Below are 25,093 nucleotides of genomic sequence, written 5' to 3'. Positions count from 1 at the left end.
CTGGTGTTGTTCCACAGACGTCTGTGTTGGGACCAATCACTGTTACATTATATGTCAGTGAATTGGAAGATGGCTTTGTCGCAGGGTTTGAGCACGATATGAAGGTCGGTGAAGGGGCAGGTAGCTTTGTCGCAGGGTTTGCGGACGATATGAAGGTCGGGAAGAGGCAGGTAGCTTTGTCGCAGGGTTTGCGGACGATATGAAGGTCGGTAACTTTGTGGATGCAGAGAAGCTGCAAAGGGACTCAGCCAAATGAGGAAACAGAGGGAAAAATGGCAGATGGAAGACAGTGCCAGGACGTGTGTGGTGATGCACTTCAATGATCCAGAACTCTGAAACTCTCCCTCCTGCACCAACTCCATCGTCATACGTTAAACTGTATAATCTTTATACTTCTGATTTCACTGGTACTGAGGCATGGGTAGCAATCCTAAGGACACAGCCCTGTAATACCCGCCATTCAACTTTGCACACATCTTCCTGAACGCACTTTGAATAATATCGACCCTCTGCCTACCCATGGCCTTGATACCTCTATGGACCACAGCATCTCACTGTTCAGCCTTCACAAGACCATACGATTCTGGAGCGGAATCGGGAAATTTGACTCATGAAATCCGCGTTTTCATCATGGCTGTTCCATTTTCCCTTTCAGCCCCCATCTCCTGCCCTCTCACCGTCGCCCTTCCTGCTCTGACTAAACAAGAATTTATTAACCTCTGCCTTAGATACACCGAATGACGTCTCTGACAAAGAATGATTCCAGGTTCGATGGCTTTCGGTCTGCAATCACTGGGATACAGAAGAATGAGGGGTGACCCGATTGAAACCTATCGAATGGTGAAAGTCTCTGACGATGAGCCGGGAAAGTAGAGGCGGATGAGCCTGACACCAGCGGTTAACCTATTGTCAGACAGTCTAAGGGACAGGATATAGAAGTATTTCAAAGGTATCAAATGTGTAGTTAATGTAAAAGAAATGTAGAAAATATACATCCTGAAATTCTTCTCTTCGCAACCATCCACGAAAACAGAAGATTACCGCAAAGTATGAATGACAGTTAAATGCTAGCACCTCAAATTCCCCACATTTTACCCCATCCACGCATACAGTAGTAATGCAGACATCTCCCCTCCCCCCATTCCCAAGAAAGAAATCATCGGCGCCCTCCACCGAGCACTGAAACGTGCTGCAAAGCGTCAACAGAGACACAGACTTTCAGAACCCCAAAGACTACACGTTCACCCCGTAATTCAACACACCACAGCCTCTCCCCCATCTCCCCCCCCTCTCTCTCTCTCTCTCTCTCTCTCTCTCTCTCTCTCTCTCTCTCTCTCTCTCTCTCTCTCTCTCTCTCTCTCTCTCTCTCTCTCTCTCTCTCTCTCTCTCCCTCTCTAATAAGTGACAAACGGATGTCTCCGATTCACAGCGGTGTGGCGGGGGGGGGGGGCATAACAAACAGTTCGCTGATTTAAGAAGTTAAATGTGTGTGTTGCTTGTTCCGAGCTCTGTGCCCGAGGAACTCGGGCCTCCGGGTACAAGGCCAGCAGCCAGCTCGCTGCTTTCGATCTTCCGTCTCCCACGACGCACCGATTTCCTGCAACGGCACCGACCTCGACTCCACCCGCCTCCAGAGCTACGAAATCCCGGGATACTGAAGGCGCGCTGGTGTTTTATGCCTCGTCCTTGGTATATCGAATAACGGCCAGTCGTCAGACTCCGAGAACGGGTCCCATTCCCGCAAAGAATCAAAGTCAGTTTGTAATTCCAGGTCAGGGTCTTCAAAAGAAATATGAGAGGGAAAAATAGAGATATTAAAATTGAACTAGATCTCTTTCCGAAGTTGTAAACAAGGAGTCACCGTCAGGCGCCATCGTCCCCCTCAGCTCCACGTAACTGTGGATTTCAATGGGAATATGGTAACCTGGATTTGCAGCTGACACCTGGATACAGAGCATGAGTGGCAGTGAGGCAGATTATCGAAACTTGGAGATGAGTTTAGCAGCTGGATAAATGGGCTGACGGTTTTGCAGCTGGAATGTAATGAGGACCGATGTGAGGTGTTGCACTTTGCCGGGAACAACAGGGTAGGACTCAGACAGTGACTGGTCGGGGATTGTGGTCTGCGGGGAGCAGAGGGATCCGGGAATACAGTTCCATAGTTCAGGGCAGGGTCATGAAGAGAGCCTTTGGCACATTGGCTTCATGAATCAAAGTACTGAGTACACGAATTGCAAAGTTGTGTTGAAGTTGTAAAGGACGTTACAGAGGACAATCCTGGAGTATTGTGTGCAGTTTGGGTCATAGAAAGTATGATCCTACAGTACAATACAGGTCCTTCGGCCCAAATAGCTGTGCTGAACCTATCCTTAGAGCTACCTAGGCTTACCCATACCCCCCTATTTTTCTAAGCTCCGTGTATAAATCCAGGGTCACCAATCAACTCGAAAAAACATCAAGAACCTTGAATGACTAAAGCGAATATTTATAATGATGTTTCCAGGAGTTGAGGACCTGAATTGGAGTGAAAGATTCAAAGGGTTTTGTCGAACCGAAGCTGAGGCTTTTCCCCCTCAGGTTGAGTGAGCCACGCCCGTCCCTGTAGATGCCGCGGCCGACGACCACCGACAGCAGTATCGCTGAATTCCACCATAGCGATAGAGCAGACAAGGAGGGTCTGAGTTTGGGGTAGATTTCCACCAGGCCTATCGTAGTTCAGACCCTTCACTGTCCCCTGCTGTCACTGGCAGAGGAACCTGTCGGTCAAATCAGATGATCAGTTAATGTGAATTTCAGTCATGGAGAGAGGTGGGAATGTGAAAACAGCAACTATGATGCCTTAGGAAAATAGAGACGGATCAGTTGAACAGGTTAAAGTACAGTTGGGTGTGTCTTATGTAGAGATCTTGCAAAAAGTTAAACCTGACTCTGACTGCTAAACTTAATAAAGTGTTCCCAGTCATAGAGTAGCCTCTGAGCTGGTGGATACAATGGAGTTTGTGATGTTTATAATGGATGTTGTGAATTGTACTGATCAGACATCTCGTCCTACTAGCAAAAACTGAAAATGATTGTGAAAGCTGCAGAAAGGTATCTCGGTGTAACCGGTGTGATGTTGGAAGCTGTAGATAAAGATCTGATGGGTGGAGTATCTGCATCCTAGTCTATCCCAGCCTGATTTTCCATCGTCAACACATTAAGAAGTATATTTCTCATTGTCAGAATCTCTCGATGTTTTGAGTTTTCAGGAAAAGAGATTATTTTCACAGTTAAGTGTTTCTATGCATGATTATATTGTCGTTTGGCGTGATTGGTCACTTGACAGAGAGGTAGTGCTGACAGTTTTATAAGGAAGGAGGGAGGATGCAGAGTTGTGAATATGAATGAACCGTATGTGGGATTTGCTGTAGAAATATTTGATTCAGGTAGTTGTATAAAACTGATTATGGTTTACAACGCTTGTGGAAAACTTTCTACTGAGTTGTGAGAAAATATGCTTTGTTCTCGCTCACGGAGAGTTGTCTGCTGCCGAGATTTTAACGCAGTTCACTGAGGGTTTGTTTGCGGAATGATGGTAATGGTTTGATTAACGAACAGTTTTTCAACTTGTGTGTCTGAATGGGTAGGAGATTTAACATTGACAGTAGTTCTAGAACCGCTGCAGAATGTTGACGAAGATGTGCATTTTTACAATGAAATGTTATGTCACATTATTCAACAAACTGAGATGAAAGTGATTCCCATTACAAACAGAATTAATAGGAGAAAGGCTGTATCACTGTGGACTGAGGAGTGTGCAGAGGCGATTAGGAAGTGGAACAAAACATTTAGGAAAGTGAAGAAGTGTCAGTGACCCAGTGACATTATTAATTATAAAAGGGCAGAGGCCGTGGTGAGGAAAGGTTGCGAAAAAGATTTTCTGGGGAAATACTGTGACAGTATTGCAGGGGATTGGTAGGTCAGACGTCACCAGGACGGGATGATACATGTTATTGTTTGGTCAGATAAATGGGGATGCCGGCAGATTTCGGGGTTTGCCAGTGAATTTAGTGGTGCGGGCGGATTTGGCGGAGCATCCAGCTTTGCGGATGTGCTCCGCTTTAGGAGTATGTCAGCGAATGTGTGAGTGCACAAGGATTTTTGGTGACGGTTGCTTTGGGGTGGACACTGATTTGAAGGTTCATTGAGGGTTTTCTGGAGAGCACAGATTTGTGGATGCAGACTGATTTGCACAAAGCTGGGCGTGTTGGCGGATTTGGGGTTGAACAATAACCAGGGTGAGCCGGGGCATCTGGAGGTGTGTCGGATTTCAAAGCTTTTACGTCTATCCATACTATAATAAAAATGCAATATCAACTTTGACCTTTGTTCTTCCTATGTTTCAAATGGACACCACCTTTTTTGTGAACTGTTTGAAATGATTCTTGCTCTGGCACAATCTCGGGGTGCCTCCTGATTTCGAGCTGCGACAAGTCTCGAAGTTATTTCATTTCTACATACACTACTAATAAATGCAATTTGCCCTCTGTTCGTTTCTTTTTTTATTGTTCAGGCAGCCATTTTGTGAAGTGTTGGAAATGTGCAGTTTGGGGAGACAGATGAGAAGGGACTAAACCAAGGGGATAAAGGGAATTGGAGATGGGCACGTACATAGTCCGGCAGGGTCAGGCAGAGACAGTCGGTCTACCCACACACAGACACACAAAGGTTTTTTTGGAGCCGGCTGGATTCGAATTCGGGAACATTCGCTCCGAAGTCCGGCGCTGATCCCACGACTACATCAGCCGGCGTAGTGTTCGTGATTCAATACAATTTCTCAAGCTAAAATGGCATAATTTACTTCAATATTTTGTGTCTGATAAATGGTTACTTTGAAGTGCATATTTACACTGGAAGCTCATTTAATTGATAAGATAACTCGAACGGTTCAGTCACCTGCATTGGGACAAATTAGCTCCCAATGGTCTTCCTGTTAATTGAATTGTTTAATCTCCATCCGTCACCGCGGGAATTTCACCTGTCTGATGTAACCGATTTGTAAATAATTTAAAATTTTTATTTTTAAATAAGTTGCAATCTGTCCCGGTGGAGTGAATGAATTGTATTAAAAACCCGAGGCATGTGCTGCCTCTGCATTTCATTCTGAGAAATCGCGTGTAACACAGGGGGGGCAAATCACTGGACAGAGAAAATGTCTGCGTTGCTGGATATGTACAAGAGTGTGGAGGAAATATTGTACGTGTTCATTGCCGTTGTTGGAGTTCCCGGTGAGTAAGAAGAGGGATTCATGTTTGGAATTTCTGATTGTTAACGGTGTGAACCTATTCATGATCATTTTACAATCTTACAACTTGATGATCATCCGTCAGAGACATTGATCCTGTCAATTCCACTTTCCGATTTTTTTTATATTCAATGACAAAGGGAACGAAACCTCTGTTTTTCCTCTAACTCACGGGATCGACTCAAACGCTGTTCTTGCATTTAATGATACCTAGTCCAGATTTGTCCCAGTGCTGAGGACAGGTAGCTCTCCGAGAATGTGTGACTGGGAGATTGGAGGGGGGGGGGGGGCGGTTGGTGGGTTCATTGTTAGGTTCACTGTTTCTGAGTTATTGATCAAAGAGAGGCCCCGGTGCTGTGTTTCGCGTCTCCCTGTGGAGTCTGTCACAATCGTAACCCGCTGCCTTTTGGTCAATAATTTGGTCTGATCACTCGATCCGGTGTCCAGGGATCTGCTCACGAGTGTTATGGAATTGAACTGCGGTGTAGAATTAATCCGTTAACCTAGCCACTCAGTCTCTGTTTGCTAACACTGTTTCCAGTGTTTTGAGTGTGTTTCTCCCCTCTGTATCTCATCTTGGAAACATCAGATGCTGATTTTCCAGAGTCCTGGTCAGTCACGGTTAAGTCAGTGAAACCGGCCCCATCAGCGACTGAAATCGGGATCAGCAGCGATCGTTGTTGCTCATTCAGCTCGTTTATATCGCCGACGATTCCCCACACATTGCTTTATCTCCACACTGAAGAAAACAGTTCAGAGATAGTGTGACCCGTGTCTGCTGCTGGATTAGCAGCCGTTCACAGACATCTTTAGCTGCAACTCGACCCGGTGTTAATTCTTGGAGAATGTGTCAAGTGTGTGTTTCTCTCCCTTTCTCTCTCCAGTGAATGCAGTGGCGATTGTGATCCTATCCCGGGGAAAGTGCGGCCTCTCTACCTGCACTACTTGCTACCTGGTGGCCATGGCGGCGGCGGATCTACTGACCATTGTCACCGGGGTCATATTGACTCGAATCAGATGGTATTACTTCCGGTGGAGTTTTCTGAGCATCACCCCTGTGTGCAGTGTTATCGATGTACTGAGCTACACAGCCACTCACTGTTCTGTCTGGTTCACCGTCACTTTCACCTTTGACCGGTTTGTCGCCATTTGCTGCAGGAAGCTGAAAACAAAATATTGCACCGGGAAAACTGCGACTGTGGTTCTGACATCAACCGGTATACTGTCCTGTCTGAAAAACGTTCCCCGATACTTCATACGGGAACCCAGGGTGATCATTGACAATGTACCGTGGCTCTGTGATCTCAGGGACAATTATTTCACTGACCCCTGGTGGGTTGGATATGACTGGCTCGATACGGTTTTAACTCCGTTCCTCCCTTTCGCAGGGATCCTGCTGCTCAATGCTCTGACAGTCAGGCACATTTTAGTGGCCAGTCGGGTCCGTAAGGGGCTAAAGGGTCACAGCAAAGGGGAGAACCGCAGTGACCCGGAGATGGAGAGCAGGAGGAGGTCTGTGGTTTTACTCTTCACCATCTCCGGCAGCTTCATCCTCCTGTGGATGACACTGGTTGTAAATTTCATATATTATCAGGTCTCAGGAAAAGGATTCGAATTCAATGATTCGGAATGGATCCTCTACCACGTCGGGGTTTTAATGATGGATTTCAGCTGCTGCACAAACACATTTATTTACGCGGTGACTCAGTCAAAATTCAGGGAGCAGGTGATCAGCGCAGTGAAATATCCGGTCACCTCGGTGCTTCAGTTCATTAATAAAGCCGCGACCTGAGCACAAGCCAAAGGCGGTTGCAGTGAGGGTTCCAGCTCCTCACATTCACCCCCTGATCACCCAGGTGTTATTCCCGGCAGGTTGTCGCATCGACCGGCAGCTCTGGAAATTTAGGATCGTGTATGTTTTGTGAGGGGCAAAGCGCCGTCCTGGAGACTCAGTACCTCATTGAACCTCCAGATGTCATTCAAAGACATACAGCGGAACGCTGTCCAGCCATTGGTTTGTGCATATGTCCATCTATTCCCATTGCGGCCAATCAACCTTACAGCCCACAAAACGGCGGGGATTTTGTCGAATGCTGGTTGTCTAATCCAATGTCAATCACTATAATCTCCGCCTTCCCCTTGAATGATTTGCTTATATAATTCGAAATGGGGCGGGGTTTGGATAAAAGGCGTTTGACAAATCAAATTAAAGTCGGATTGCCGCCAGTCACTGAACTGGAGTGTGGTGCAGAGAATTAGAAAATTAAAACCTTCACTCTTCTTTTTTGAATAAAATTCTTTCCCTTCTTGTTTTACTCCGTTCCCGCATTAAGCTAACAGTTACGCATTCTGCAGTGGTGTTTCCTTTATGCTCATTATCCCAACAGTCTTGCTATAATTCTCAATCCCACCAACCCCTTAGTTTCCGATTTGCCGGGTGGAAGGTCTTTATCCACCGCTGGAATTGTATCAGCTTTTGTAACTCAACCTCTCCGTGCAGGTTGAGACCCATAAGAAGACCCATAAAACTCATAAGAGGTGGGCCAATGATTTCCAACAGTAAATCTGACCGACCGCTAGAATAAATTGTTTTATGAGTCATCAAAACCGAGAAGGCATGTGAATAAATTAGAGCTTTCCACGGACAAATTTCCTCCACCCAGTGTAAGCCTAAAATGATGGCAACAAATGCTACTCTATATACTGATATAATGGTTAGTAAGTTTGTTTCTTTGTCATTACCTATAATTAAGGTACAGAAACAGCCAGAGGAACATCTCACTTGTTATCTTTTGATTCTCCTGCAACAGTTAATATATCATAATAGTTTTCCGAAATATACTGATGAACCAACAGACTCTCGGACATTGCAGAATTCTCAGACTTATTAAGCTCTGTGACCTAAAACCAGCTAGTCAGAGGCAGAACAAGATGGGGTTTCAGTGAACGTGACATTGGAGAATATTGTGTAATCCCACAATCCCATCTTCCCAGCGCGATAAGATCCCAGCCACCTAAACTTGAAAACTCTCTTCGTGTGATGTTGCCAACCGTGCTCGAACACAACTTCAACAGGATGGTAATTTATTTGTCCCGTCTAATGAATCCAGTTTGTTAATATCAACTGCAATCTCCGCAATTATACTTGGCTCATTTCAACCAGTAAAGCTGAAACAGGGGACCACCTTATTGCGCGAGAACACTTGCGAACACTTTAAAATTGAAGATGACGCTGATCTACAAGTCACACAGCCATAATCAAGAACAGATCCAATTAAACAAATGAACCTGTCCCACAATGATGTTCATGCAGCTCCCCAGAACACCCATATAAACAATTGAGAAAATTTAATGTTATTTTTTAATGATATGGCGCTTCCATGCCAGCTGATTATCCATCCACATGCCTGGAAATCTTACCGCTGTCACTTCTTGAAGAGTTTGATCATATCATTTCAAATCAACAGCATCCCTATTAATCACATTTATAAAACACAGAACTTGTTCAGGAGCGACTGAAAGCTTAAATTCTCATATATTTGCCGACTGTTCAAAATTATTAGCTGCTAATTGGATCCAATATACAGTATAATTGCAATTTATGCCACTAAGCCATAGAGCTCCATCATCTGCATATAGTGATTTACACACCTCAGTGCCTGTCTCAGAAAGAATATCATTAATCATAACATTAGATAATAGAGGCTTACAAATACGGCGTTGTGGGTTCCCACCCGTACCAGCACCGACCGTCCAAATATAAAACTCAGACAAAGTCTCGCAGTCTCCTGCTCAATCCTCAATTCCATAAAGCCATAAGACATAGAAGCTGAGTCAGGCCATCCGGCCCATCGAGTCTGCTCCACCATTCACTCATAGCCGATAGTTTCTGTCCGTCCTCCTCAGCCCAGCTACCGGCCTTCTCCCCTGAAATTTTGATGCCATGTCCAATCAAGAAACTATCAATGTCTGTCTTAAATGCACCCAACGCCGTGGGCTCTGCAGCGGCATGTGGCAAGAAATTCCACAAATTCACCACCCTTTGTCTGAAAGATTCCCCGCACCTCTGTTTTGAAAAGGCGACCCTCTATCCTGAGGTTATGCCCTCTTTTCCTAAACTCTCCCACCATCCTTATGGAAACATATTTTCCATAATTCAGTCCAAAATCCTTCTTTCCATAAATAGCCTATGCTTTTTCAATATAAAAAATACTGCAATTATAGCACCCTTATTAAAGAGTGCTTTCGTAATTTCGTCTTATAAATGTAAAAGTTAATCCGGTAATTCTACCCTTCCAAAACCTACTCTTGAATTGTGTTGAACATCCACATCTATAACATTGGATAGTATTCTAAACACATCCCTCCAAAACATATTTATGCTTACACAGGACCAAAGCATATGAGCCAGAGTAGCCACCTCTGCGTCTCATCTGTCTCAACTAGGGTTTATATTAGAAAAAAATACATGCGCCAATTTATCTTTGGATAAATGCCCTCCATGCCCTCCAGCTCTTCAATAACGTCCAGTTCCCCGGTCCCGACAGCTTCATTTTCACTGTGGATGTCCAATCCTTATACACTTCCATTCCCCATCAAGAAGGCCTCAAAGCCCTCCACTGCTTTCGTGACAATGGACCTCACCAGTTCCCCACCACCGCCACACATCTGCGTTTGGTGGAACTGGTACTCACACTTAATATCTTCTCTTTTCGCTCTTCCCATTTTCTTCAGACCGAGGGTGCAGCCATAGGCACTCGCATGCGTCTCCGCTATGCCTGCCTCTTCGTTGGTTATGTGGAACAGTCTATGCTCCAAAGCTATACTGGTACTGCTCCCCAACTTTTCCTTCGCTACATTGACGACTACATTGGTGCTGCTTCCTGCACCCATGCTGAGCTCGCCAATTTCATCGGCTTCCCACCCAGCCCTCAAATTCACTCGGTCCATCTCGGACACTTCTCTCCCATCCCTGGAGACAGACTGTCCACTGACATCTTCTATAAACCCACTGACTCTCATAACTACCTCGACTGTACCTCTTCCCACACTGCCACATGCAAAAATGCAATTCCCGATTCCCAGTTCCTCCGTCTCCGCCGCATTGCTCCCAGTTTGAGGATTTCCTTTCCAGGACATCTCAAATATCCTCTTCTTTAAGGATCGTGGTTTCCCTTCTGCCGTCATCACTGATGTCCTCACCCGGATCTCCTCCATTTCCCGCACTTCGGCCTTCAACCTATCCTCCCGTCACCACAACAGGGACCGTTTTCCCCTTCCCCTCACCTATCACACCACCAGCTTCCGGATCCAACATATTATCTTCCGCAATTTCCTCCACCTTCAACAGGACCCCACCACTAAGCACATCTTTCCCTCTCTACCCCTCTCCGCTTTTCGCAGGGATCGTTCCCTCTGCGACTGACTGGTCCACACGTCTCCCACAGATCTCCCACCGGGTACTTATCCCTGCATTGTAAGTGCTACACCTGTCCCTACACCTCCTCTCTTAGCACCATTCAGGGTCACAAACAACCCTTCCTAGTGAGGTAACACTTCAGTTGTGAGTCTGTTGGAGTCATCTATTGTTTCCGGCGCTCCTAGTGCGGCCTCCTCTACATTGGCGAGACCCGACGCGGATTGGGCGACCGCTTCGTCGAGCACCTGCGCTTCGTCCGCTATAGCAGACAGGATATCACAGTTGCATCAACTTTGCTTCACATTCCCATTCTGATATGTCCATGATGAGGTCAAACTCAGGTTGGAGGAGCAACACTGATATACCGTCTGGGTAGTCTCCAGCCCCTCGGCATGAATGTTGAATTCTCCAACTTCCGGTAATTCCCTCCCCCTCCCTTTTCCAATCCCAGTTTCACTCTGCCTCCTACTCCAACTGCCTATCACCACTCTCATGATTCCGCCTTCTTCTACTACCCATAGCGTTTTCATCATACATTCCTTCTTCAGCTTTCCTGCCAATCCCCTCCTGCTTCCCCTACCTCACCCCTTGATCTTTCCCCCTCTGGTTTCTCACCTAGCACCTACCAGCCTTTTCCTTCCCATCCTCCCCCCACCTTCTTTATATGGCCCCTACCCTCTCCCTCTTCAGTCTTGACGAAGGGTCTCAGCCCGAAACGTTGACTGATCGTTTCCACGGATTCTGCCCGACCTGCTGAGTTCATCCAGCGTGTTGTTCTGTGCATTTGCCTTCCTCACCGACGAATCAACCTGCAAGTTAACCTTCAGAAAGTTTTGTACAAGGACGTTCAAGACCCAATGCATCTCAGATTTTTGTATTTCCCTTCCAGATCGAAAACTGTCTGCTCATTTGTTTGTACCACCAGAGTGCATAACCATGTATTTACCAGCGTTATAGTTCATTTACAACTTACCTGCCAAGTACACCATACCAGCCTCTTAACAATTGACTCAAACATCTCCCCAACCATTGCGTTCAGGCTGCCTGGCCTGTAATATTCTTTCTGCTGCCCCTATCCTTTCCTAAAGAGTGGAAAGACATTTGCAATTTTACAGTCCACCGGAAACACGCTGAACCCCAATGTTTCCTGAAAGACCTGTACTAATGCCTCCACAATCTCCAGGGTGCAGATCATCTGATCCGGGTGACAAATGAACTTTTACGACTTTCAGCGTTTTGAGCACCTTCTCCTTTGTAATAGTAACTGCACTCACTTCTATTTCCTATCACCCTTCAACATGTCTTCCGCAGTGAGGACTGATGTAAAATATTCTTTTAGTTCATCTGCTATCTCGTTGTTCCACTTTATTCTGTCTCAGAACACATTATCTGGCAGTCTTCTTTCCTTTCTTATCTCTCTTTTATTTTTCAATGTGTAGTTTTCTAACCACCTTGATAGTGTTTGCCAACTTGCTTTTGACAAATTTTGCCATTTGGTTATTTATTATTGTTTTCGAATTCATCTGTCTTGCATCTTCCTAGTATTTCCCGGAAACCCCTGCAATTTCAGCTCTGCTATCATCCCTGCCTGTTCCGCACGCCTTCCAATTTACTTTTGACAACTCATCTCTCATAGGGCTGTAATTTCCTTACACCACTGAAGTACTGCGACGTCAGACTTGTGCGATCACCTTCTATTCAGAAGTCAGCCCGAGTCCACAGGACTTTTGTTAACTTTTGCCTGTACCTGATTCTACGAAGTTCTATAAGTTCAAAATGAGTCGAAGAAACCCTCGTGGTTCCCCACGTGGCAGGGAAGGGTAGAGTCAGGCAGTGCATTAGTGATAAGGGACTTGATAGATAGTGGTACAAACCGGACATATTGTGGCCACAAAAGAGACGCAGGATGCTGCCCCCCCTCCCAGGTGCAAGGGTCCAGATGTACTCGAGCGGCTACAAGATGTTCCGGAGGGAAAGAGTGAACAGCCAGAGGCCGTGGTGCATATTGGCACCAATGTCGTCGTAATAAATGGGGAAGAGGTTCTACAGACTGAGCATATAGAGTTTGGAAATAGGGTGAAGAAAAGGACATACAAGGTCATAATTTCTGGATTACACTAGGTGCCATGGGCTAGTGTAGCTAGAAATGGGATGATAGTACAACTGAATAAGAAACTAGGAGACGGTAAAGGAGGCAGTGTTTTAATATTCGATCAATGGAACATATTTCCGGGCAAGTGTGACCTGTAGAAGAGGGACGGTTTGCAGGTGATCTGGAGGTTAACTAATTTACTTGGCTAATGCTACTCGGGAGGATTAAACTGGTATTACAGGCGGCTGGGAATCGGAAAACCAGGTCACTTAGTGAAGGACTGGACACAAAGCTGGTTACCGGTGAACGTTCGGACAGGAAAAATCAAATAAATAGCAATGATGAGATATATAGTTTGTGGAATACACACCTGGGCATGGAGCTACGATGCTGTAGCCATTACAGAGATTTGGGTGATAGATGGGAAGGGATGCGTGATGAATCTACCAGGCTTTTGAAGTTCTTCAAAAGCTGGAGAAGGAAGTAAAAGAGGTGTGAGTTGAATTATGAATCAGGGAGAAGATCACAGCTGCAATCAGTGAAGACATAGTGGGGGGTTCAGATACTGAGTCTATTAGAGCAGAACTCAGGATTGGAAAGGGTGCAATGAAGCAAATGGGATTGTACTACAACCTGCTGTTGGATAATGAGTCTATTCAGATGACCTCTCAGTGGGTGAGCAGTAAGCTGACAGAGACCTCAACTCCCTCACTTCCAAGATAGCTACAGATAAGGATGGGATATTTGTAAACTGAAAAACGGCATATTACGGGGGTATTACGCAGAAACTAAGAACAGTTAATTGGAAATAACTTCTCTTCTGGCAAATCGATATCGGATATGTTTAGTTTCTATATAATTCTGGAGAAGGATAGGTCTGGACCCAGGGTTCAGATTTTTGATTGCAGAATAGCTAACTTTGCGGATGCGAAAGGATTTAGAAGGAGTGGATTGGGAAAATTTGTTTTATGGGAAGGATGTAATAGAGAAATGGAGGTCATTTAAAGGTGAAATTTTGAGGGTGCTGAATCTTTATGTCCCTGTCAGTTTGAAAGGAAAGGTTAAAAGTTTGAGAGAGCCGTGGTTTTCAAGGGATATTGGAAAATTGTTGGTATATTTAAGGCGGGTTTATCATTTCCTGATCGATCCGAGCATCAGTCCACAAAGGATATAGCGAGAAGGCAGGTGCATGGGGTTGATTTGGATCCGGGATCAGCCATGATGGAATGGCCGAGCGGAGTTGATGGGCTGAATGGCATAATTCTGCTTCAATGTCTTATGGTCTTTCCAAGATGCACCTGACTCCACCCCCAGTTATCCCATTTAGCCTTGATAGAATATTCGGGTGGACTTCAGGACCCGGGGGAGCTCAGATCAACCGCTTGCGGCTGCTGCTGAAACCGCAGTGTTTCTGTTCCGTTGACGGATGCAATAAACGAGTTAAAATTAACGGATCGATAATTCTCATCTCCTGATTATTTTACCGTCCGCAGATTCACAGTCACTGGGTTTGATCTCCAGTCACGAAGAGAGGATAAAGTTTCCCCGTGAATTTATTCCCAGTGAAGGTGTGGAGATGGGACTCGGTCTCCGCGTTGTAAAATAAAACTGTCCCGGACTCGTAACTGAGATAAACTCCCACCCTCCCGGGGATGGGACCGGCAGGGAGACGGGACTCATGGGTAACATTGATCACGTCATAACCCCGCTGGAACACTTCACAATAACGTCTGATGACGCAGAATCGGGTCTCCGGACTCAGTCCGACACCTCTCTTCGTTTCCACAGACACTGCGGCGACTCCCAGACACCAGACCCGATTCCCCGCCACATCCTCCTTCCTTTAATGTCTCCCTGATGTAAATCCCTCCGATCCCAGCACACAAGCTCAGTCTGTGAATCTCTACCCGTTGTCAGACTCGCCGTTTCCACATCCAGGGTGACAGAGGCGGGAGTGGTGTGGAGAAAGCTGAGAATTAGAGAATCCCCGGGGACTATGGGAACACTCGGGCTGCGCGGTCCCAGGGATCGGGGGAGACTCGGGCAGCTCTTGTTAACCAACTTGAGCAAATCGCATTCACCAGTTATTCCTTTCCACCTTTCTTATCCACGGACCTGCCGAGATCTATTTCTCAACATGTCACTCCACCCATCTCTGGAGTTGATCGTTGATCTCTTAACATAGAGATGCCTCTTCGCTGTCCACTATACCGTGAATGTTAGTGCCATCCACAAACCTACTATCTATGTCACCTACATTCTCACCCAAATCATTACCATGAAAAAAACAACCGCGACACCAGCACCGACTCCCGCAGGTCACAGGCCTTCAGTCCTCTGTTTAAAATACACTTGGACTGACACTGTAACAGGCAAGTCACAGAAGGAGACTGACCTAATGTCTACCATTGTGACGAGTATAGGTGGGTAAATCGGTCAGCACAGAGGTGATGGGCCAAAGTGCAAAAATTCTATACTCTACAACGAATGGCTGTGTGACTTTAAATTAACGAAATGACTGAGACTCCAAGACTCCCACCACCAGCTATCCCCCCCTACCCAGTTCTTCACTCCCCAGACAGGGGAAACATCCTGTTTTAATCCTGCCTGCTGAGCCCTGAAAGAATTTTGTGTTTCCCTGAGATCTCCTCTCATTCTTCTAAACAGGGAACAGAGAACAAAGAACAGTACAGCACATGAACAGGCCGTTCATTCAATGTTCACATTCATGTGTGAGTGTGAAGTCTGAAATGGGGGAATCAGAATCGGAAACAGGTTTATTATCACCGTCATGTGTTCTGAAATTTGTTAAAATAGCAGCAGCAATTCATAATATCGAAGAAAAAAACAAAATAATAATAATAACAACAGTAATAATAAATGCTTTTCAGTATATGTACTGTATATTGAATAGATTGTGTGTGTGTGTGCGTGTGCGTGTGTGTGTGTGTGTGTGTGTGTGTGTGTGTGTGTGTGTGTGTGTGTGTGTGTGTGTGTGTGTGTGTGTGTGTGTGTTTGTAAGAAAGTGAAGTAGTGTCCAAGAGTTCAATGTCCATTTAGGAAGAGGGGAAGAATCTGTTCCTGAATCGCTGACTCTGTGTCTTCAGTCTTTTGTACTTTCTACCTAATGGTAACAGTGAGGCTCGGGCAATTCCTGGGTGATGGAGGTTATAGTGGATCTGCCTTTCTGAGACACCACTCCTAGAAGATGCCCTGGGTTCTGTTTAGGCTAGCACCGAAGATGAAGCAGACTGTTAAAGTTTTCTGCTGCTTCTTCGGTCCTGTGCAGTAGCACCAACCCCACCAGCACCTCCATAACATCAGACAGTGATGCAGCCTCTCAGAATGCTCTCTACGGTACACCTATGGAAGTTTTTGACTGTATGTGTTGATATTCCAAATCCCTTCAAACTCCTAATTATGTGTATACGATGTCTTGCCTTCGTTATAACCGCATCGGTATGTTGGGAGCAGGTTAGGTCCTCATTGATTTTGACACCCAGGGACTTGAAACTGTTCACTCTCTCCAATTCCGATCCCTCTACGAGGATTGGTATGTGATCAGTTGTCTTAATCTTTCTGAACTCCGCAATCATCTCCTTCATCTCACTGATGTTCAGTGGCAGTTTGTTGTTGCGACACCACTCCACTAGTTGGCACAACTCGCTCCTATACGCCCTCTCATCACCATCTGAGAATGAGATAAGGATCCCTTATTTTCCACAACTCCATGGCCAGCAGCCTCTAATTAGAATAGTGAAGAATTTGTAGGGACCCTTGAGCAACACAGGTCCTGATGAACGGTTTCAGGCTGAACCGTCGACTGTTAACTCTTTTCCGTATATGTTTCGTGGCCTTCTGAGTTCCTCCGGCAATATGTGTTTGTTGTTCCGCATTAATTATACTCCATTTGTTGCCGTCCGCAGCTGCCTGTGGCAGACTCACTATCCTGTGGCTAAAGGAATTCCTCCTCATTTCTATTCACAATGGTCAGCCCTCCAGTCAACCATCAGAGGAAACATCCTCCTGACATCAACTCGATCCTGATAGGCTTCAGGGAGATCAGGCCGAGACCCTTCATCGGGACCTGTGTTACTTGGATTCCAGCATCTTCGGATTTTCTTCTGTTCTATATATAAAGCGGAGGAAGTTCGTAAGTTCTTGATAGTCAGGGGAGGAGGCATGAGAATGGCACTGAGAGGGATAACTGATCAACCATCCTGATATTGTCCCTGCGAGACAATTCTGCCATCATATTTCAACCATCCTGCACCACAAAACAACATTTTGTTTGGCCATCCAATTCCCTGCTGCATCTGCATGTTAATTCTGCTGTATCTGCAGTTATTTCTATACAAGAACACTCAGGTCCTCTGAACATTTCACCCGTACCTCATGTGATATGTGCTCTTCATTTCTACTTCCCTTCCCGGAACCGATGGTCTCACAGAGCCACCAAAGGCTCTTCATATGACACGTCATTCAGTCCTGGAATCAGTTTCACGAATTGTCTTTGAACCTTCTCCTGTTTCTGCAGATCCTTTCGGAGATGACAGGATCGAAAAGGTTCACAACGCTTGACGTGCAGCCTCAGCGGTGTTTTATAAAGACTCAACATTCTTGCTTTTATATTCTAGTCCTCCTGAAATTAATGGAAGCATCGCGTTTGCCTTCGTCACGACTGACTCAACCTGCAACAAAGCTTTAGAGAATCCTGCACCTGGACTTCCAAGTCCCTCAACACCTCAGTTGTTGTTGGATATTTGGTCATCCACTTCCCGACAATGTACTTCACCCGTCAATTCTTTGTCCATTCTCCTCTTCGGTCTCCGTCCTTCTGCGGCTTTCTGCCTCCTCCAACTTACCTGGCCCTCCTTCTATCTTTCTAAAGTCTACCTACTTGACCACAAAGCCATCAGTGACTTCAGCCACATTATAGACATATACTCTAAAACGAAACGATCGGAACACTAACCCGTGTCGGATACCGACAGTCACCGGCATCAGCCAGAAATGCTTCCAGTGTTCCTGCTCTTTGGTTCCTGCAAATCATCCACTGTTTCACCCATGCTATTGTACTTCATGTAGCAACATGCGCTCAAAACTTGTTAGGTTTCAAAAGTGTGTTTTTCCCCATTCAATCGAGGGTATAATACTTGATTGGAGATATTCGCTCTGCATGTCTGTGACTTGCATGGAGATATGGGTGGTTGCACTTCTGTCCTGACAGAAATGTTTAATGTTTTCTCCTTTCCGTAGACACTGCCTGGCCTGCTGAGTTCCTCTAGCATTGTGTGTGTGTGTTGGTTGGATTTTCAGCAGCTGCAGATGTTCTGGTGCCCTGTGTGTGGGTGGAATTCTCTGTCTGTGGATGATACAAAGATTGGTGGCATTATGGATTGTTTAGAAGGATATATTTCCCTTGCCGATATGGAGGGAGAATCACAAGATGGGGTTATTGAGAACAAGTCTGTGTCATTGCATCTTTGAAAACCAAATGATAAGAGACAAGACACCGCTAATGATACGACTTCAAACAATCTGACGGACAGAGAATGCTTCGGGTCCAACTCTGTTTCCTACTGAAATTGGCTGCCCATGTTGATGGAGTGACTGAGAAAGCACATGCCATGACGGGCTCTGGAGCAGAGAAAGCTGAGGAAAAATCTTGATACCAGTTTATGAGGCCATGAGAGTCATAGATTGGGGAGCGGACAGCTGTCATTCTCAGGGAGCTAACGGGAATCATATCACAGGCCATGAGTTTGAGGTCAGACGGGTAACTTCAAAGGACATGTGTTGGGCACTAATGTAGTCCCAGGGAAAATATAAAGCCGCCACTGCGGCTACTCTGTTGCTTTTATGTCTCTCCATGCACGATTCGAGCATTGCAAACCAGAGCTGCACTAACTCTCTCCACGGAATATGCTTCGAAACAGGACTGAATGAATGTCCTTCTAGTTCTCTTTGAAGAGCTAAATATAAACAACAATGACACAATAAGTAGTTACACTGTGTGTTTGTTCATTGGATTGTGTCTAATCAGACGATTGGGAGCACCAGGTAATTTAAGCGAGGTTCCTACTGGTGTATAAGAACTCTTTGGATCAGTGCTTGCAGGCATTTGGGACATTTTGTGCAACCGATCGCTGCTTCACGTAGCAAATGGGATACTCCACAATTTTCAACATCGTCAGAATTTACTGCCCGGTGGTTGCAGCACTCGGAATTCCGGGTGATGTTGTGTGTTTGTGTTACTCTCGGGGTATCGTAGACTAAATGAATCTCGATTCATTGTTGCATTTGCGGTCCAGTGCATTGGACGGTGAAAAGAAACCTTCACTCTAATTTATCTTCTAATTGTAATTCGCGTTAAAATGTTTCATCTTGCATTTGTGTATTGTTTGGGCGTTTGATACGGTTTTATGCTATCGTGGACACAACTGTATGCCAGAAATGTTTAAGTGTGCTTACAAAACGCGCAGACCGAAAGTACCGCACCCACAATGCCGGCGAAACCCTGTCGGACAAGCAGCATTTATGTAGAGGAAGAAATGTTCGAGGAGACCCTTCAGCAGGATTTCATCAGAGCAGTTTGCAAAGATATCACTTCGCGCAACATCCTGATAGCGACAGTACTGACTTACCAGATCCGGTCAACGCTGAGCCCGCCCTGTGCCGTATTATCTTCCTCTGACGTCCGGCTTTCCCGGCACGATTCCTCTCATAAAATCCTCAAATTTCACTGTAGGGACGAGGAGACTTGATGCACCTCAGTTATTAAATCCCAAAGTATTATCAGCCCTTCCTGCATCTCCCAGTGTTAAATTACTTATTCCTCCCCTGTCATCATGAACTGAAGGAATTTATATATACCGTCTATTTATGTTCCAAATGGTTTAGGTTTAAAATCCAAATAAATACATAACCTCTGCAGTATTATTCAGTGAAGTAATTAAATGGCAGAACGGTCCCGCGCCCTTTTCTATTTGTTCTGAAACTACATTAAATGTGGCCAACCCTCCGAGGTCCCTCCATCCTGAATGTTTCAGTGGAGTTACCTTGGTATCTGCCATTGATGTTCAATCAGCGAACGTGACTCTTTCTCATGGGTCCTCCCCGATAGCGGAGAAAACGCAGCCATGCAGATGATTTTTCAGAGTGGTCTGTCGGACAATTACTTATCTGCTTCTGCAAAGAAAAATAGGATTCTCCTCAAACCAGCAGCTGCAGCCATCACTCCATTACCTTGTCTTTCCAGCGCGACTGTCTGCTGAAGTGAGGAGTATCATGTGTGTCTTGATGTATTAACCTCCCGTTCAGTGGCTTCCCCCTTTTCTCATTTTATTTTTAACGATCCCATAAATTATTATTGAATGTGCAGAATTTAATTTTCGGGCATTGATTTCAAATTCGTTTTGATTTTTATGATCATGCGCATTTCCCACGATTAATTCACTGATCACAACTGTCTCGGCAAAGCTCTGTTTAGTTCACCCGTGGTGCCCATTCGCAAGTTTGGCATCTCTCTTTTCTTGGGCATCTAGTATTCAGGACACATCGCTGGTCCGTCCCTTGTTCTTACAGAGAGCGCAGCGTGTGAATCTGGATTTAAAATGCATTCATGATCTTTATTCGATGTAATTATGAAAAAAAAAACATTTTAAATGGAAGCCAAATAAATAATCGCTTTTAAAGAATTGTAAATACGTCATACTGTCTGAAATTAAAATCAATCTGTCCACCATCCGTGCCGCTCTCCGCAAGACGCCATCCTATTAGGGACAGCTCTTGATAACCTCGCCTTCCCTGACTGGGACACGGCCCGTTACTGACTACATAACAGAGCCGCCTGAGGGTTAACTGCTGGATGTGAAACTGGCGAGATGTTAATCGTGTATTAAGTGGAAGGATACCCTGACACCAAACTATGGCCCGTTCGACTATTACTGACAGTCGGCAAATAAAGTCACACGAATCATTCTGCGGTTAATGATGGTATGTTTTAATAATTTCTTTCAGTAAATTTAACGGCGATTGTAATCCTGTCCCGCGGGAAGTGCGGTCTGTCCAAATGCATCACTCTCTACCTTGTGGCCATGGCGGTGGCCGATCTGATGGTGGTTATCATTGTTATTATACTACAGAGGATAAATCATATCTATTTATTTACTAATTTCTTGCTCGTAACTCCGACGTGTTCTCTACTACATGTCCTGAGTCTCGCAAGCTTGGACTGTTCTGTCTGGTTGACGGTAGCTTTCACTTTTGATCGGTGCGTCGCGATTTGCTGTGAGAAGCTGCGGAACCGATATTGCACCGAGAGAACAGCGACTGTGGTGGTAGCAACAGTGAGTGCGGCGTGTTGTGCCCAGGCCATTCCATATTACTTTTCAATGGATCGATGGCGTTGTGTTTCTTCAGCAGAATATTTCACATCACCCCTGTGGAAAGCCTACGAGGTATTTGACATCATCATAACACCATTACTACCAATATGTTTAATCGTGCTCTTTAATGTTTCAACCGTCAAACGTATCATAGCGACAAATAGAGTTCGCCAGGGACTTCGAAAAAGCGGTGAGAATTGTAATGACCCGGAGATAGCAAACCGGAGAAAGTCAATGATACAGTTGTTCGCACTTTCAGCCAATTTCATATTATTTTGGATGCCCTATGCTGTGTATTCTGTGAATTGGCAATCCGAAAACTATTTCTACACCGACAGATATTTCAGCTCACCGTCATTCATCCTACAGGTATGTGGGTTCATGTTGTCTTCTCTCAGTTGCTGCACCAACACGTGTATCTATGGCCTGACACAGAGAAAATTCAGGGAGGAGCTGAAGAATGGCGTAAAGTATCTGCTTGCAACAACAGAAAAGATTTGCAAATAAAATGCAAACACAATTATTCCTTCTTGCAACTTCAAAACGATTAATTCGAATAGTATTTCATGTGAGCTTCAGGCGAACGTGTTTTGGTATCTCACTGTTCAAACGATTTGCGTGAGTTAGGCAACAGGGTTTAAATTATTATTATCATTAAGGAATATAATTCACTCCGATATCATGTAATTTCAATCCATTATATTTGATTGCTCCGTATCTAAGCCTACGAACAGGAATGAATCTCACCCATTTGGAAGAGTATTTCATTTGAGTTTCAAGCGATTGTTATTTCAGAATCTCACTCTCCAGTCATCAGCGGGTGTTAAAGAACAGGGATTAACCTGTTAATATCTTCATGAAAATACTTCTGACCGGGATGTCATAAAACTTCAATAAACTATGGCTGGTTGCAAGGTACCTGAACATTTGAACAGTAATTAATCTGATTCGTGCACTGGGAAAACTGTTGACAAAATCTCGGCATTGTATTAAAACATACATAATATATAAAAATATATTATTGTATAATCCGAAATTCTTCATTATTGCCTCGGCTTTTACGGCATTTATGTTTCATATTATTTATTCTGAATATTAGCATCAGACGGTAAATGCAATGTAATAGTTGTAGAATGATTTAGATGTTCTCCGCGTCACTGTACCATTTCCGCGCCGAAACAGTCTGGTATCGCGACGTAACAAGGATCCCTTCATACTTACCTGTCACGAATGTGACGTGATCGGCAGGGGCTTGGTCTTTGAACTTAAGTAATGCTAGCGCTTTGAAATACATTAATGCAAGCTGCTTGACAATTTTCAGGGTTTGATTATTGCGGAGGCATTAACAGTTGATATGATGTGGTCATTTGGAGATTGCAGAAGCACTACTAATGATTTTTTTTAAGATTTGATGAATTCTGGCATTGTACCGGATTTCTGGAAAATTGCAAATGTTACTCCGCCAGTTAAGAAGGGTGGGAGGCAGCAGAAAGACATCTATGGACTTGTTAGCCTGACATCAGTGTTTGGGAAAATTTTGCAATGGGTTAAGGATGAGGTTATGGAATACCTGGTAGCACACAAGGTAGGCCAAAGCCAGCATGGTTTCCAGAAAGGAAAATCCTTCCTGACTAACCTACTGCAATTTCGTTGAGGAAATTACAAGCAGAGTAGACAAAGGAGATGCAGTAGATGCGGCGTACTTGAATTTTCGGAAGGCCTTTGACAAAGCGCAGCACATGAGGCTGCTTATTAAGATTGGAGCCCATGTTATTACGAGGGAGTAACTAGCATGGGTGGAGCATTGGCTAATCGGCAGAAAGCAGAGCGTGGGAATAAAGGAATCCTATTCTGTCTGGCTGCCGGTTACGAGTGGAGTTCCACAGTGCTCAGTTTTGGGACCGCTGCTTTTTACGACGTATGTCAATGATTTGGACTATGCGATTAATGGACGTGGCTAAATTTGCCGATGATACCGAGATAGGTGGAGGAGAGGGTTGTGTTGAGGAACTAGAACGTCTGCAGAGAGACATAGATATTTTCGGGAACTGGCAAAGAGGTGGCAAATCTTCGTTTGAAGAAATAAACAGCCGGACTATTATTCCGATGGTGAGAGACGTCAAAATTCAGAGATGTCAAGGGAATTGGGGTCCATGTGCAGGATACCCTAAAGGCTAGCCTCCAGGTTGAGTCGGTTGTGAAGAAGGCGAATGCAATGAAAGCATTTATTTTCAGAGGTACAGGGTATAAGAGCAGGGATGTCATGCTGAGGCTCTGTAAGGTACTCGTGTGACCACACTTGGGGTATTGAGTGCAGTTTTGGGCTCCGTATATTGGAGAGGATATACCGACATTGGAGAGGGTTCAGAGAAGATTCACGAGAATGATTCCAGGAATGAAAGGGTTATCTTCCTGATAAAGTACGATCAGCTCTGTGGTGTATTCCCTGGAATTCAGGAGAATGTAGGGTAATCTCAAAGAAACTTCACCAATGTTTAACGGCTTGAAAAGATTAGATATGGCACCGTTATTTCTCATGGTAGTTTAGTCTAGAACAAGAGGGCACGGCTTCAGGATTGAAGGACGTACATTTAGAACAGAATTGTCGAGAGAGTACTTCAGTCAGAGGGTGGTAAATCGGTCGAATTAGTTGTAGAGGGTATGTCATAGGGTACATTTAAGGCAGCTAGGTTCCTAATTAGCCAGGGCATCAAAGGGTATGGTCTGAGGGCAGTGAAGTGGGGATGACTGCAATAATTGGATCAGCCCATGATTGAATGGCAGAGCAGACACGATGGTCCGAATAGCCTCCTTCTCGTCGTATATCATGTGGTCCTATGGTCATAAAAAAACATGAAACATGCTTATCGTTTGGACCATAAGACTTTAAGATATAGGGGAAGAAGTAGGTCCTTTTGCCCGTCGAGTCTGCTCCGCCATTTTATCATGGCTAGTGCCATGATATCTTGTGACCAAAATTCTACTGCCTTCTCACCAGATCATTCAAGCCCCTTACCAATTAAGAATATATCATTCTGCCTTAAATATAGATGAAGACTAGCCCTCACAGCTGCCCGCGACAAATAATTCCACAGATTCCCCACTCTCTGGCTGCAGACACTCCTCCCTATCTCCATTCGAAAAGGAAACCCTTCCATTCTTGTACTGTGTCTTCTGATCATAGACTCGAACACCGTAGGAAACATCCTCTCCACATCCACTCTATTGACCCCTTTCACCATCCAAAAGGTTTCCATTAGGGCAGCATTCATTCTTCTGAATTCCACTGACTAGAGATCATTTTCGGGAACCTCCTTTGAACCCTCTCCAGTTCAGCACATTTTTTCTACGACAGTGTACCGGGAACTACTCACTTACAGGAAGTGAAACCTCACGAGTGTTTCTAAAGTCTCAGCATTACATCCTTTCCTTTATACTAGTGTTCCTGAAACGAATCCCGTTTGCCTACAGGCACCAACTGCATATTAACCCTGACGAAATCAAGGGTTAGGGTTAATAACGAAACTCTAACGCTCTGCAGACAGAAACTTCTTCCTCAGTCAACAGAGATGTTCCGAGATTCCTTTTCGCTTCGTCTACTCCTTGCGTCAAGCACTGGCTGGAGGAGACTCACTCATTGTGCTCTCAGTTTCTGGTAGTGAGAACAGTATTTACCAACATGATTTATTAACTGAGTAATTGATGCAGAGAACGATTTGTCAGTCATGGACCCGCGTGGAGTTTTATTGATTGCAATTCCTTCCGGACCCTTCTTCAATGAATCGGGCGACCCTTCCGCTACTATTGTTGTTGCCCTTACACTCATCTTCTTCCTGTCACCGCCACCCGTCCCGAACAAATCTTCGCTGCTCCCTAACAGGGATACAGTTTACCTTGTACTTCTCTGC

The sequence above is a fragment of the Hypanus sabinus genome, unplaced genomic scaffold (genome assembly GCF_030144855.1).
Source record: "Hypanus sabinus isolate sHypSab1 unplaced genomic scaffold, sHypSab1.hap1 scaffold_730, whole genome shotgun sequence".
NCBI classification, from domain to species: Eukaryota; Metazoa; Chordata; class Chondrichthyes; order Myliobatiformes; family Dasyatidae; genus Hypanus; species Hypanus sabinus.
The sequence above is the reverse complement of the archived record's forward strand: the minus strand, read 5'-3'. Positions refer to the sequence as shown.